General features: G+C 48.7%; 1 long non-coding RNA gene across 4 annotated transcripts; it reads right to left on the bottom strand.

The window, feature by feature from the left end:
• Nucleotides 1–1,024: 1,024 nt before the first annotated feature.
• On the bottom strand, nt 1,025–9,562 carry LOC110349780 (uncharacterized). 4 transcript variants are annotated; one of them, XR_002396025.2, is made up of 4 exons: nt 8,575–9,562; nt 7,140–7,262; nt 4,301–4,690; nt 1,025–4,078 (listed from the first exon to the last, which is right to left on the bottom strand). It is a non-coding gene; the product is annotated as an uncharacterized LOC110349780 (long non-coding RNA). The 4 variants fall into 4 exon arrangements; XR_015439089.1 differs by lacking the exon at nt 8,575–9,562 and having other exon boundaries at nt 4,301–4,451; nt 4,589–4,690; nt 7,140–8,564; XR_015439090.1 differs by lacking the exon at nt 8,575–9,562 and having other exon boundaries at nt 4,301–4,372; nt 4,589–4,690; nt 7,140–7,900.
• Between the last annotated feature and the right edge of the window lie 3,379 nt (nt 9,563–12,941).

Below are 12,941 nucleotides of genomic sequence, written 5' to 3'. Positions count from 1 at the left end.
ACATACAAGGAGGCGGGGAATCAGGAACCTGCTCGGGCCTCACAGCGCAGCCCCAGAGCTGGGCCACAATTTCCTTCTCAGGATCCCGGGGCCCTCTCTGGGGCTTGATTTAGGAGCCCTCCTGCGCTCCTGAAACCATTGCCCACAGTTATGCCTACCATCTCACAAGCGCATGGTCCCATGAGAGTTCAGGACTTCCATTTTGGGGGCATTTTCTTCGTGTGTGTGGTTGGATATGTTTGTGTTTTCATTTTGTTTTGGTGCTGGGGATTGAACCCAGGGCCTTGCCTGCCTGCACTGTGCACCCACTCTACCACTGAACGACACCCCCAACTTGCTATGTTACTTTTCAATCATGCCATTCCCATCCTTCCTCCTGCTCTTTTCCGGAATCCAGCTCCCATTTTCCGTGAGTGGGAAAGAAAAGCAATTGCGTCCAAAATATAACCCACAAGCAGCAGTCCAAAGACTCTACACTTGCAGGACTTTTAGAAGCTCTGCCAGGAGCGTTTGATCTTTCTTTAAGCTTTTGGGAAGGAATGGACTGCCTCAGACCCTAACAGGCAATGCTTCTCAAACTTAAAAAGACATGAAAACCGCCTGGGATCTCATTAAGCTGCAGAATCTGATCCCGTACACCTGAGGGCGGCCTCAGAGTCTGGATTTCTAATGAGCTCTCAGGCTGCTGGTCCTGGACCGCATCTGAATATCGAGGAGCTATTCTGAGCAAGCCACCTGCAGCCAACGCCCCTCTTGAAAAATGACAGCTGGAGCCCATCCATGCCTCCCCTCCCCTCCAGCTTTCTGGGAGCTTAATTATTCCAGCTTGTAATTATTCTGAGTTTAATTATTCTGACTCTGGAGTCTAATTTGCAAACCACGCTAACGTTAGCAAACCACAGTGCTGTAGGGAGTGAGCAGTCATGGTTGGGTAAAAGCCTGTGTGAGCCAGGGAGCTGATATCAACTCTGATTCTACCTGACATAGTTAATAGATGTGCTCCTTTGAAGGGCTGTGCCGGGCATAATTGTTTGCTAAGCAACATTCCAATGCAATTGGCTGAAAAAAGAATAAAAATAATAGGAGGTATTTGAGGGTGAAAAAAGTAGCTTTCACACCAATCATCTAAAGTGTATCAAGTACATTGTCTAGGCACCTAAGAAGTAAAAGTGTGTAGTGATCAGTGTCTGACCTAACCTTTCAACTTTGCCTTGTTTTGCTTATGCCCGGTGGTTGTCATGGCGACGCTGATAACCAGCCCCAGGTCTCCTCTCCAGAATGCCAGAGTCATTTTCATCTCCCAGCCTGTCAGACTTATAGACTAAGAGGTGGTGAGTCTCAGGGACACAGTTTCTGTACACTAAGGTGCATCGCAGCCTCTGGGTCCTTCTCAGGCTGCAGAACTCAGCCCAAGGCTGGTCCAAGAGGGAGGAGCTTTGTGTGCGCTCCTCTGGCCAGACTTCAACTGTGCATCTCTGGGATGGGGACAAAGTGCACAGGCACCTGGAAGCACTTCCAGGCCACCCTGCAGCCCGACCACAGGAGATGGCGTTTCTGTTTCTCTTTTGGTACCAGGCAATATTTCAATTTACTGAAAAGAATAGCTAGTACAGCAGCTATGCTTTATCAAACACCAACGTTAGTTTTGCATGAAAGAAACAAATCTGAACGGGCAGTAGAGTCAATATTCCGGGCTTCCCCTCCCGTCCTCTTCCCTGTAGAGTTACTCCTACTTTGGCTGCTATTGGTCATTGTGTTACACGCTTCATGTGTTATGGGATGATACGTGTGTCATTGTTTCACATGTCTTTATATAAAGGGTGTCTGGCTGTATACTTCCCCTTGCAAACTTGATTTTGTTGCTCAACCTTATGTTTGGGAGATGTAGCCCTGTTGGATATGACTCTCGTTCATTTGTTTTATTGTGTGGTATGAATAAAAATAGTTTACTTATCCAGGCTCCTGTTCTTGGGCATTTAAGACACTTACAATTTTTACTCTTACAGATTAGGTTTCTGTGAACATAGTTGCCAATGTATTTTTGTGCACATGTCCCAAAGATGTTTTTACCTACAGTGGAAATGTTGGGACGCAGAACAGCCACATCTTAACTCTACTGGATGCTGCCCAGCTATGAGGAGAGGTCTCCTTGAGACTTACAATAGTCAGGCTTTTGATTTTCTGGACACCACAACCTCTCCAGCCTTAGAAAAGACTGATTTACTTCCTGTCTTTGTAACTCTATTCTCCACATTTCAGACAAGCGGATTCTTTTTCCAGTCTCCTCACCCATTCCTACAGCCTGATAATGTGACGCTTCATTAGTTTTTTTCATTAATGTTGGGAAATATTTCAATATGTGGTTGGCACCCATTTCAATTTGCATTTCCGTAATTACCAGGAAATCTGGCAATGTTTTCAAATGTCTATTTGCCATGTGGAATTCCTCTTCTATCAATTGCCAGTTTACATTCCCTCTTCCAGTTTTGGATAGAACCCCTTATCTTCTCCTTGATCATAGGAATCCGGTAAGTAATCATACATAATCCTTTTTTTATTATATTTGTTTGCAGACTGATAGGAAGACCATCCTCTGGACCTGCTTGGTGTTTGCTTTGCTTGTGTTTCTCCTGGACCTTTCTAATCAGCAGATATTGACCTGGCACATAGATGGGAAGAACCCCTTTCTCTCACTGGTCCCACGCCCTCCTCATTTCTCAGGGTGATAAATCAAGAGCCATTTGCCTGCATTCCAGAGGATTATAAAAGCCAGGGACTTCCTCTCCCTTCCTGAGTGGGCTTGTGTTTACTTTAGAGGACAAAGGCTCTCATTCCGCCTCCAGAGTGGGAAGGAGGCAGAGGCGCCCCAGCATCGGCCTGTGTGGTGACAGGATGTCCCTGTAGGATGCCCCTGGTCTCCTCGTGCTGTCCTTGGGAAACTGAGGCACAGAGAATTCGTGGTCAGACTGCTGCTATGTGAGCGAAGAGTCAGTCTGTCCCCTGACCCATAACCCTGGTGTTTCCAGGCAGGAAGAATAAACTAATACAGATATAAAACTTAACATGTATCTTCTTCTAGTCTGTAGTTTATGCTCTTTATTATAGTATAAAATACATACCTGAAATGTACCATTTTGGCCACTTTTGTGCATAATTCAGTGGCATTAAATACAGTTCCGACCATCACTGCGATCCATCTCTAGAACTTGCTCATCTTGCAGAGCTGAGACGCTGGCTCACGGCATAGCTCCCTGTCTCTGTCCCCACAGCCCTGGCAGTGTGCTCTGCCTCCTGTCCCTACGGCGTCACTGACTCTGGACACCTGGTGTGAGGAGACTTGACCCTTTACGACTGGCATTTTTCACTCGGCATAATGTCCCTATGTTTCCCCTATGTTGTAGCAATGTCAGAATCTCCTTCCTTTTCTAAATATTATGCTAAAATACAACGAAATTTGCCATTTGACCCATTTTTAAGTGTCCAGTTCAGTGACACAGGTACATTCATGTCCTGTGGCTTTACCACGACCCATCCACAGAACTCTCAACTGTTTCTGTTGAGCAAGAGCCTCCCATTGTCACTCCGCACCCAGCTCCATCCTCGAAGGCTGAGTTGTCGATGCACTTTGTGTTCGCAGCTCGCTTGTTTATCCATCCACCCTCCCGTACACACGGGGTCCACCCCCTTGGGCTATTGCATAACGACTGCTCTGAACATGACGTCCCAGTGTCTGTGTGAACCCCACTTTAGTTAATGCTGTCTTTTGGCAGAAAAACATGTTTTTAAAAATTTCAACACATTCACTTTTTTCACGCTTTCCTTTAGGGTCGATGTTTTGGGGTCCTGTGAAACATTCTTTCCGCAATGGACCGCGTTTGCTGTGCTGTCTGCCTGGTTCATGGCTCCCACGGCCCCAGTCACAAGGCTGAACTGCTGGCTCTCAGCCAAGGCTCACCACCAATGCTGCCCAAATCAGGCCTGTCGCTGGCTGGTCCCGCTTGGCAGGAGAGAGTCCCCCGACCTCTCCAGGCCTCCTGTGGCTCTCTGGCTGGATCCAGGAACCCAGCTAATACAAGAGCTGATTAATGAGAGAGCACAGCAGTTTTATTAATTTTACACAGACATGGGGATCTTCGAAAGCCAGCAGTCTGAAGAAATGCTCAGACTGCTGGCATGGCAGCACACGCCTGTAATCCCGGCACTTGGGAGGCTGAAGCAGGAGGATCACTGAACTTCACAAATCCCCACTCCACCCCACTCTACTAAAACCTAACCCCCTAGAAATTGTGCTCATACTCACCAAGATTGAGAACAATGACAACCAACGCTAATACTGCAGAAACTGTACTTGTAGGAAATGAGCTGGGAGTTCCTGGATAGGAGAAGTGGAGGTGTGACCAGATTAGCTCTTCTTAAACCCCGATATAAACGCCTGTCTCCTCCGGGTAATGCTAAAAGGCAGGTTGGGATTGTGTAGGTGTGGGTGTGGACAAAGTTCTGTATTGCCAACAAGCTCCCCATGACCCCCATGAGGCTACGAAGCTGCTGGGAAGGCAGGAGGCAGAGAGAAAAGTGACCAGAAACCTACCTGTTCAGTCCCCAGAAGTCACCTGTGCAGCCTTAGTCCTGCAAATGTCTGTAAGTCTGAGATCACTTGGACCAGCGTTGGTAGGGAAAGGACAAGCAAACTCTAAAACAAGACACACCTGGGTTTGAACCTCAGCTCTGAAAATCATTAGCAGAACTTCCTCCTGCTAAGATTTCTCAGTCTGTAAATGACACAGATATGGCCATTTCCGGTACTGAAAATAAAAATCTCAAAATAAAAAAGTAAATTAAATTACATAAAGGGCTGAGGATGTAGCTCAAAGTGAAGGCCCTGGGCCGGGGATTTAGCTCAATGACTCCGGCGCCTGCCTTGCTACCACAAGGACCTGAGTTTGATCTCTGGTACCAAAAAAAAAAAAAAAAATCTCCAGTCAAAGTGAAGGCCCTGGGTTCAACCTCCAGTACCAGGAAAAAAAAAAAAGAAATCATAGAAGAAAAGATCAATCAATTCAACCTCATTAAAAAGAAAAACCCTTGTGAGAAAACCTATAGTGAAGAAATTATAGAAATTATAACTACATTTAAGGTTTTTTTGTTTTGTTTTGTTTGGGGGGGGTTGGTACTGGAGATCGAACTCAGGACCTTGTGCTTTTGAGGCAGGCACGGCACCACTGAGCTACACATTTAAGTTTTAATAAACTTATTCAAATGTAATATTTGTTAATAATTATCAAAGAATTATTATACAGTGGACCCTTGACTTACAAACTCAATTCATTCCCAAGGGCTGGTTGTAACTCAAGTTGGTCAACTGAAGGCTCAGGCTCCTCTACACAGCCTTCAAAGTCTCTCTCCTGTGTACAGGCAGATCTCAGTGTCCTTAGAGAGACACTGGCCCAGGATTTCTCATTAACCCCACACAGGAAAGGATGCTGTCATGCTCCTTCCAGAACCCTTTAAGGGTTAAATCTGTATCTGAGACCATCTGGAAGCACAAGTGGCTGACATGTGGGTCATAACTCAAGACTTTGTTCATAAGTTAAAACTAAAATTTCAGTCGTAACCCAAGTTGTTCATATGTCAGGAGGTCATAACTCAAGGGTCCACTGCAAATGAATTAATAAATTAATAAATTAATAAAATAAATTTTAAGTTGAAGTACATTTTTTTGTTGTTTTTTTGGTACTGGGGATCAAACTCAGGACCTCGCGCTTGCAAGGCAGGCACTGGAACCACTGAGCTAAATCCCCAGCCCCAAATTGAAGTACATTTAAAATATTAAAGTATAAAGTACAAACTCAGGAAAATATGTGCAATTCATCTAGCAAAGATGTTAATAAGTGCTGAAATAGAAAAATAGATAAGTGTTGAAATAGAAAAAACTCAATTAAAGAAGGACAAAGATGGTTCATAGGCAGGACCCTTCATATTAGAAAATCTGTCAACATCCCTAATAATAAAAAAAACAAGTGGAACCCGCACTGTGAAACCTTTATTCACCATTTGGTTTAATCAGAACATTTGCAGTGTGTTGACAAATGGGGGTGCACACTCACACATCGCTGATGGAAGGGAGAACCCACACCCATATGGAGAAGGGACCCTGAACACTGGAAAATATCTCCCCAAACTGATATAACCCTGTTTCTAAGAATTTAATTTGTGTGCACTGACATAGGGACTATTTTAACGAACATAGCCATGGGTTGCTTACTGACGACGTGTATTCTGAAAGATGCATTGCTATGCGATGCTGTCACGACGTGAGCATCACTGTACTCACCAAACCAAGCTGCTGCAACATTAACAGTTGAGCCCCATTCCCTTTCCCTCCATTCCCTGGTGACTGCCAAACTGTTTCCCGGACCTGGGGATTTCCCCATTCTGGACATTTCGTAAAAGCTCTGGGGCCATTTGTGGTGTTTGGTGGTGACTCCTTTCCCTTAGCACAATGCCCTCAATATCCATCTGTTTATTGTATGTTGCAAAAGAACCCCCATTGCTAAGGCTGGTGGCACTCTCATGTGGCTAGATCACATTTTTCTTATCCACCCATCAGTTGATGGACATTTCAGTTCTACTTTTTCACTACCGGGAATAACGCTTCATAAACGCACAATTTTGATCCACACCAATTCCAGGATATCCTAATACACAAAGGAAGAACTGATAGCCTCCCCTGCCAGGATGAGCACCTGTATACATTTAAACACATTTCAAACAGTCTGGTCCAACTAGGAAAAGAGTCAAAACCTTGTTTAAATCCAATCTTTTCTGGCCAGGCCTGGTGGCTCACACCTGGAATCCCAGCCCACCTGAGGCTGAGGCGGGAGCATCACTGTGAGTTCAAGGCCAGCCTGGGCCTAATGAGACATTATCTCTAGAAAAAAAAAATTGAACTTTCCTGTTGCACGTACTCTTTACCCATCCCCTTTGATGATTGCCTATCTTTTCCTTTCTTCTTTTTATGTATTATTTATCTGTTTATGGTGGTGCTGGGGATTGAACCCAGGGCTGGGGAATGCTAGGCACATGCTACACCCCAGACTTTTCCCTTTCATCAGCCACTACCCCCAGACACCATTTCTCACCTCCACATTCCAGGCCTTCTCTCTTCTACGTCCACCGTGATGTCTTCTGTTCTTCCTTTACGTTGCATATTTTCAGTCCCTCATTTCCCAAGATGCATATTCATCACTGCCAAATTAACGCACCTGGAAAAAATTAAAAAGCAGGCACACCCAAGCTCTACTTGAATAGTCTTTTTTGCCATTAGCTCTTTGCCTGCAAGACAAGGGGTTTGTTGCAACTGGCCCTAACCCCCATCATGGGCAAATATGAAGCTGAGGTATTTTCCAGTCCAGGTTCAGAAGGGGTTGTTTTAAACAGATTAGGCTTGGCAGCAACTGGAAAATGTTTAGGTCCAGACATGATCTGGACAAGCAGAGAGGTCTGGAGAATCCACTGGCACTGTGCACAAATGAGGCAGGAGATTAGGGTGTGGCTAGCTGGCTAGGCAAGTGGGAAGGAGCTGTCAATCACAGAGTCCCACAATGCATGCACAGAAAACAGTTGCCAAGCCCTGCCCCTGGGACCAATCAGAAAGTGCTATCTTCAATTCTCCTGGCACAAAATCAACCAGCTTTTTGAGAAGACAACTTAGGTCTGAGGTCAGGATGGGGAGCACAAAAGACAGCTGCCATCAACTTCCTGGGCGCTGTCTCTCCCTTTCACAGTGGTCTGTTCTCCCGCTCCAGAGCATATTTCTTTTCCTACCTTTAATAAGTATGAAACCCTGCCACCTTTTTGAACCAATTCTTTTTTTTTTTTTTTGGTACCAGGGATGGAACTCCGGACCTTTTTCTTGGGAGGCAGGCAGTGGCGGAACCACTGAGCTAAATCCCTGGCCCTTGAACCAATTCTTTGTTCAGGACAAGAACCTGGAAGGAATCTCTAGAATTACCCCACAGCACCCCAGGACCCCACCAACAGGTGCACGCACCTGGACACACACATACAATGCCCTCCAAGATGTCTGCGTGCAGGGAGTCCGGTAAGAACCCAGAATCCCACCCACCGAGTCTCCTTTACCACAGTGGCTTCCTGAGGCGCCAAGGGTAAAGCTGCCCACCAGTTTTGACCAGAAGCCAGTGCTATTCTGCTATAGCCTGAATGCACTTGTCTGAATTTTAACTCATACACAGCATTGCTTTCACTCTCCACAATGCTCTCTACCGGGACAGATTCACAAACCCTTTTTTTATCTTTTCCTTGATGTCCCCAGCTGGGGACAGCAGTGTCGGCTCAGCCCTGAGCTACTGCACTGCCTCCTTGCCCTGGTCCTGTTCGGCCATGCATCCTCCACAGGATAGAGCTTGAGTGTCCTCCCACACTGCCCGAGTCCCCTTCACCCTTCGTGTCTCCCTGGACCTGGCAGGATGAAGCCCGGCCCGCAGCCGGGTTCATGGTCTGGCGGACCTGCCACGTGGGGCTTCCCATGTTCTGTCTGCCACACCTGGCTCTAACCTGGCAAGGCGACCGGCTGTCCCTGCACACCCCAGGCTCCCGGCGCTCTGTCTAGAAAGCTCTGTCCTCATTCAACAGAGACCGTCGCTGTGACACAGCTGGCGAAGGCGGCAGACCCGGGGTCAGGCAGTGCTCACCCAGTGGTCCCGCGGGTATGGGCCAGGGACAACAAACCGGTGTTGGGGGCACGCAGGGAAAACTAAGGCCAGCCACACCTGCACCTGCAGCGCGCCTCCTAACTAACAGCTGTTAGCCAGCAAGAGTGAGAAGGAGAGCGAGCAGGGGCCCCGGCCGGTCCAGCAGCCTCCTCAGAGTCGTGGGTCAGCCAGCGGCAGGCGGCCACGCCCAGACCAAGCCTTCCTGATGCACATTTCACTGGCAGGAGACCCGCTGACTGGCTCAGTCTGTTTGCTGAGTCTCCGAAGCTTGCATGTTCCGTCCTGCTCCCGGCTGGGCCCCGTCCCGTGGGCAGGGCACAGTTTTGCAGGTACTGCTTTGTACAGAGTGGCCGTCCATAAAAATATCTGCTGAGTGAATAAGGGAATGAATGCGCTCGGAGCACCTCGTCATCTGGCCAAATACAGGCCCACAGCCCAGGGGAAATGAGTCCCACTCCCAGGAGCGCTGGGTAGATGAAGCCAGTGGTCTACGAGGAGTCCCGAGCTCTTCCACTGAGAAACACGGGATCGAGCAGGCTGGCCAGGGCGGGGAGCTCACGGAATACATTTCACCTGGCCATGGGGGCCTCCAGGAACCTTTCATATAAGCACGGGGCTTCCCTTAAACTCAAAATACAAACAGCAGAGCACATAGAATGAAAGCAGAACGCTTATTTTCCTCTTTAAACATCTACATGTTTTTGCAGGATTTAAAATGATCCATGAGCATTGGGCGTGTGCCACAAAAATCAGGAGAAAAATCAGAAGAAATAGATAGGTAAGGCAGAGCTGAGCCGGGCTGCACCTGGAGGGCGAGGCGCCTGATCGAGAGGCTGCCTGGCTCGTCCGGGTCCCTGGGACACCAAAGCTTCGCACTCAGCAATTACTCCTGCCAGCCACACCCAGCCCCAGCACCCTCTCGCTATTGTCTCTGGGAGAAAATGCTGCTGGGCCACTGAAGAGATCTGCAAGGAGATCAAAAATAATTGAGGGCGACACAGTCGTGCCCTCCGCCCCTTCCCCTCCGGGGCTGCAGCTCCTGCTCCCAGGACGTGGGGTGCAGGGTTGGCCGCCTGTGGGGCAGCCTGGGGCTGTCGGACCACACCCCGCTCCCCAGGCTGTCCTCGCCTGGTTCTTCCTCTCTCCCAGCTCTCCTGGTGCGGCTCTTCTACCTCCACCGTCTCGCTGGGTGTCCTTCCTTCCGCCAGTCCCAGTCCCAGTGCCAGTCCCAGCGCCAGGGCGGCCCCCCCTTCTGGCTTTACTCCTTTGTGCCCAGCGGTGACCCTCAAATCCTCACACTGCCTGTCACGGCCGGGACACGGAATGCCCAAGGTGCTCCCTCCTTCGTCTTCCCTCCCCATCCTCTGCTCCCTTGGCATCTTGGCTGGTGCTGCCGTCTGCCCCGAGCCCCAGCAGGAAACCCGGCATCTACTCTCTTCCCACAGCCGCTGGAGTCTCATCCTTTCCTTTCTGGAGCAGTGGTTTCTACTCCAGGTTAACACACCTGGGAACTTTAAACAAAGTTTTAAAACACACCTGGGGTTAGAGCCTGGTGGTAGAGCCCTGCCACCGCAGAAACAAACCAAAACACAACTGAAAATGGAGATTCCAAGAGCCAAAGCGCTGTCAGTAAATTCAAGAATCCTATGGAGGTAACCCCACCTCGGACCTGGTTTTGAAAATCACTTTCCTGAAAACCCACCTTCAAGTTCATTTGAAGGAACTTGGCTGTAACCTGTCTTCTCTTTGGCCTACGCGAGTGGTTTAATTCCTCATAGGTCCATCTTTCTCCGCAGAAGAGAGTCTCTCCTCCGGAGACCTCTCCAACTGAAGGCTTCCTCTAATACCCACAGGTAGTCAGTTCCAGCCTCTGTAGCTTGGAGTTGAGAATCACGTTCTAGCCAGGCATGGTGGCGCACTCCTGTAAGCCCAGCACTGAGGAAGCTGAGGCGGGAGGATCTGTTAGTCCGAGGCCAGCCTGGGCTACATAGTAAAACCCTGTCTCAACAAAACAAACAAAAAAATTGGAATGGGTGAGCCATCAGTGTGATAACTTCAAATCCAAATGGTTTTCCAAAGTTCCTGGTCCAATATCTCTGTGTTTATGTGCAGAAGAAATTTTGTAACTTTGCCAAGAACTGAGATTTTGAGTGCTTGGAACCTCAAATGATATGTTAGTTTTGTTTCCGGATATTCAATTTCAGCAACATTTACTGCCTCCCGTAGCAGGTAAGTGGCAGTCCCCATACTCAAAGTCTAGTAAGCAGCCTAAACTGTGTTTAACAAGGAACATCTTCGAAGAGTGCATCATTTATTCTGAGAACCAAACACTGAACTCAGACTTCTGAACAGGAAGAACATCTTGAGAGTGATTTGAGAATCAGTAGAAAGTCAAGGATGTTAGATCCCAAAGTGCTGAGTTTGAATACTTGTAGTCACATAACTGAGAAAATCAGGAAACTTCTGGGGCTCAGAGCATTTCCCATGCAATGATCGGTCACAGGCACTGCAGATGCAAGGGATACAAAGGCGAGACGAAAAGAAAAAGTGTCGCTGCCGTGACGCTGCCGTGACGCTGCCGTGACGCTGCCGGCCCCAGTGCTGGCACTTGATGCTGTGTCCTCGTGCATAGCCTGTTAACTCCTCTGGGGCTCTGCTCCACCCTCTGGGCTTGTGATCTTTGGGTGGGACGCTCTCTGAATGGTCCCTGTCTGTGTGTCTGCTTTCCATGACCGTAACAAAGTACCGGAGAAGATCAGTTTAATAAAGGAAGACGTGTATTACAGCTCACGGCTTCAGAGATTTCGGTCAGGGATTATTGCTTGGGCCTGTGGGAGCACAGCGAATCATGGCAGGAAGCAGAGAGAGAGAGAGACAGGGAGGGCCAGGGTCCCCATAGCCCCTTTCGAGGCCACGCCCCCAGTGACCTCACTCCTCCCAGCGGCCCCGCCCCTGAAGGTCCCCCCACCTCCCAGTAGTGCCAAGTTGGGGACTGACACAGAGGTCTTTTGTAAACGGTTCCTTTGTGTGACACAGCCAGGCGGATGCAAGGACCCTCTCCTCCTAAAGTCTCAAGTTCGTCCAGGGCACATCCTCGCCTGGGCAGCTTGTACTTCAGGGGATGTGGCTCAACTCTCGATCCAGGGAGAACCAGGCCAGTGACCCCGGTGCAGAACGATTCCCATGGAAACGGGCCAGGAAGTTCTGATGCTGCATCTGGGCAGATAAAAGAAAGCCAGCGTCCTGTGTTTCCTACCTCGGGCATTGTCCCAAGGATGGGACACCTGGTTGGTTCGCATGTTGAAACATTTCTGGGCTGCTCCGTTCAGGGCTGCTGTCCTGGGCCCCCTGAGCACCTTTTTCCTGACCCCAGAGATCTCTGGACCTCTCCTCATCCCACTGCCCCAAAGGCAATTGCTGAGCACAGTGGGGCCTGCAGCCCTATTCCATCCGGTCAGAGTGGTCAGCTCCATGCTGAAACAATTGTTTTTTTGAGATAGCATCTCACTATATACTCCAGGCTGGCCTTGAACTCACCATGGAGCCTCAGCTGACCTCAAACTCGCAGTGATCCTCCTGACTCAGACTCTTGGGTGCTAGAATTACAAGCATGAGCCACCACGACCAGCTTGAAACAATGTTAAGATTTTTTTAAAAAGTGATTTCTGCTCTTACTGTTTAAACTCCATGAGATAAGGTTAACTTTTTCACAACCAAAAGCATGCAGACCAGGGCCCTTCCCAGCCTCTCTATGAGCCACCTTGGCCAAGGAGCTCAGCTTTTCCCTTCCTCATCCCCAACCAATGTCTCCATGCCTCAGTCTAGCACCTGCCCTTCCGGTTCCCAGCCCCAAGCCACACAGTCCGCTTCCTTCTCCACCATCTACGGTACACATCACCTATGCAGCAACATTTACCCCTCCAAGCCCTGTGTTACCCCTGCCCAAACTGTTGTGAATGTGTGCATGTGTCTTGTTCTGTAAGAAAACAGCAACATTAGGAACAGAAGCAGGGAGTGGTGCGACACACCTGTAATCCCAGCACTGGGGAGGCTGAGGCAGGAGGATCACCGTTTGAGGCCAGCCTGGGCTGCATAGTGCATCCAAAGCCAGACCGAACTACGTAGCAAGACCCTGTCTCAAAAGACAACCCCCCCCCCCAAAAAAACAAACCCAAACAAACAAAAAGAATTAGAGACATTAATGCAGGT

The sequence above is a fragment of the Heterocephalus glaber genome, unplaced genomic scaffold (assembly GCF_053883595.1).
Source record: "Heterocephalus glaber isolate CG9 unplaced genomic scaffold, H.glaber_assembly_v1.0 deba00001472, whole genome shotgun sequence".
NCBI lineage: Eukaryota > Metazoa > Chordata > Mammalia > Rodentia > Bathyergidae > Heterocephalus > Heterocephalus glaber.
Note: the sequence above shows the minus strand (reverse complement) of the source record. Positions and strands in the feature narration are given on the sequence as shown.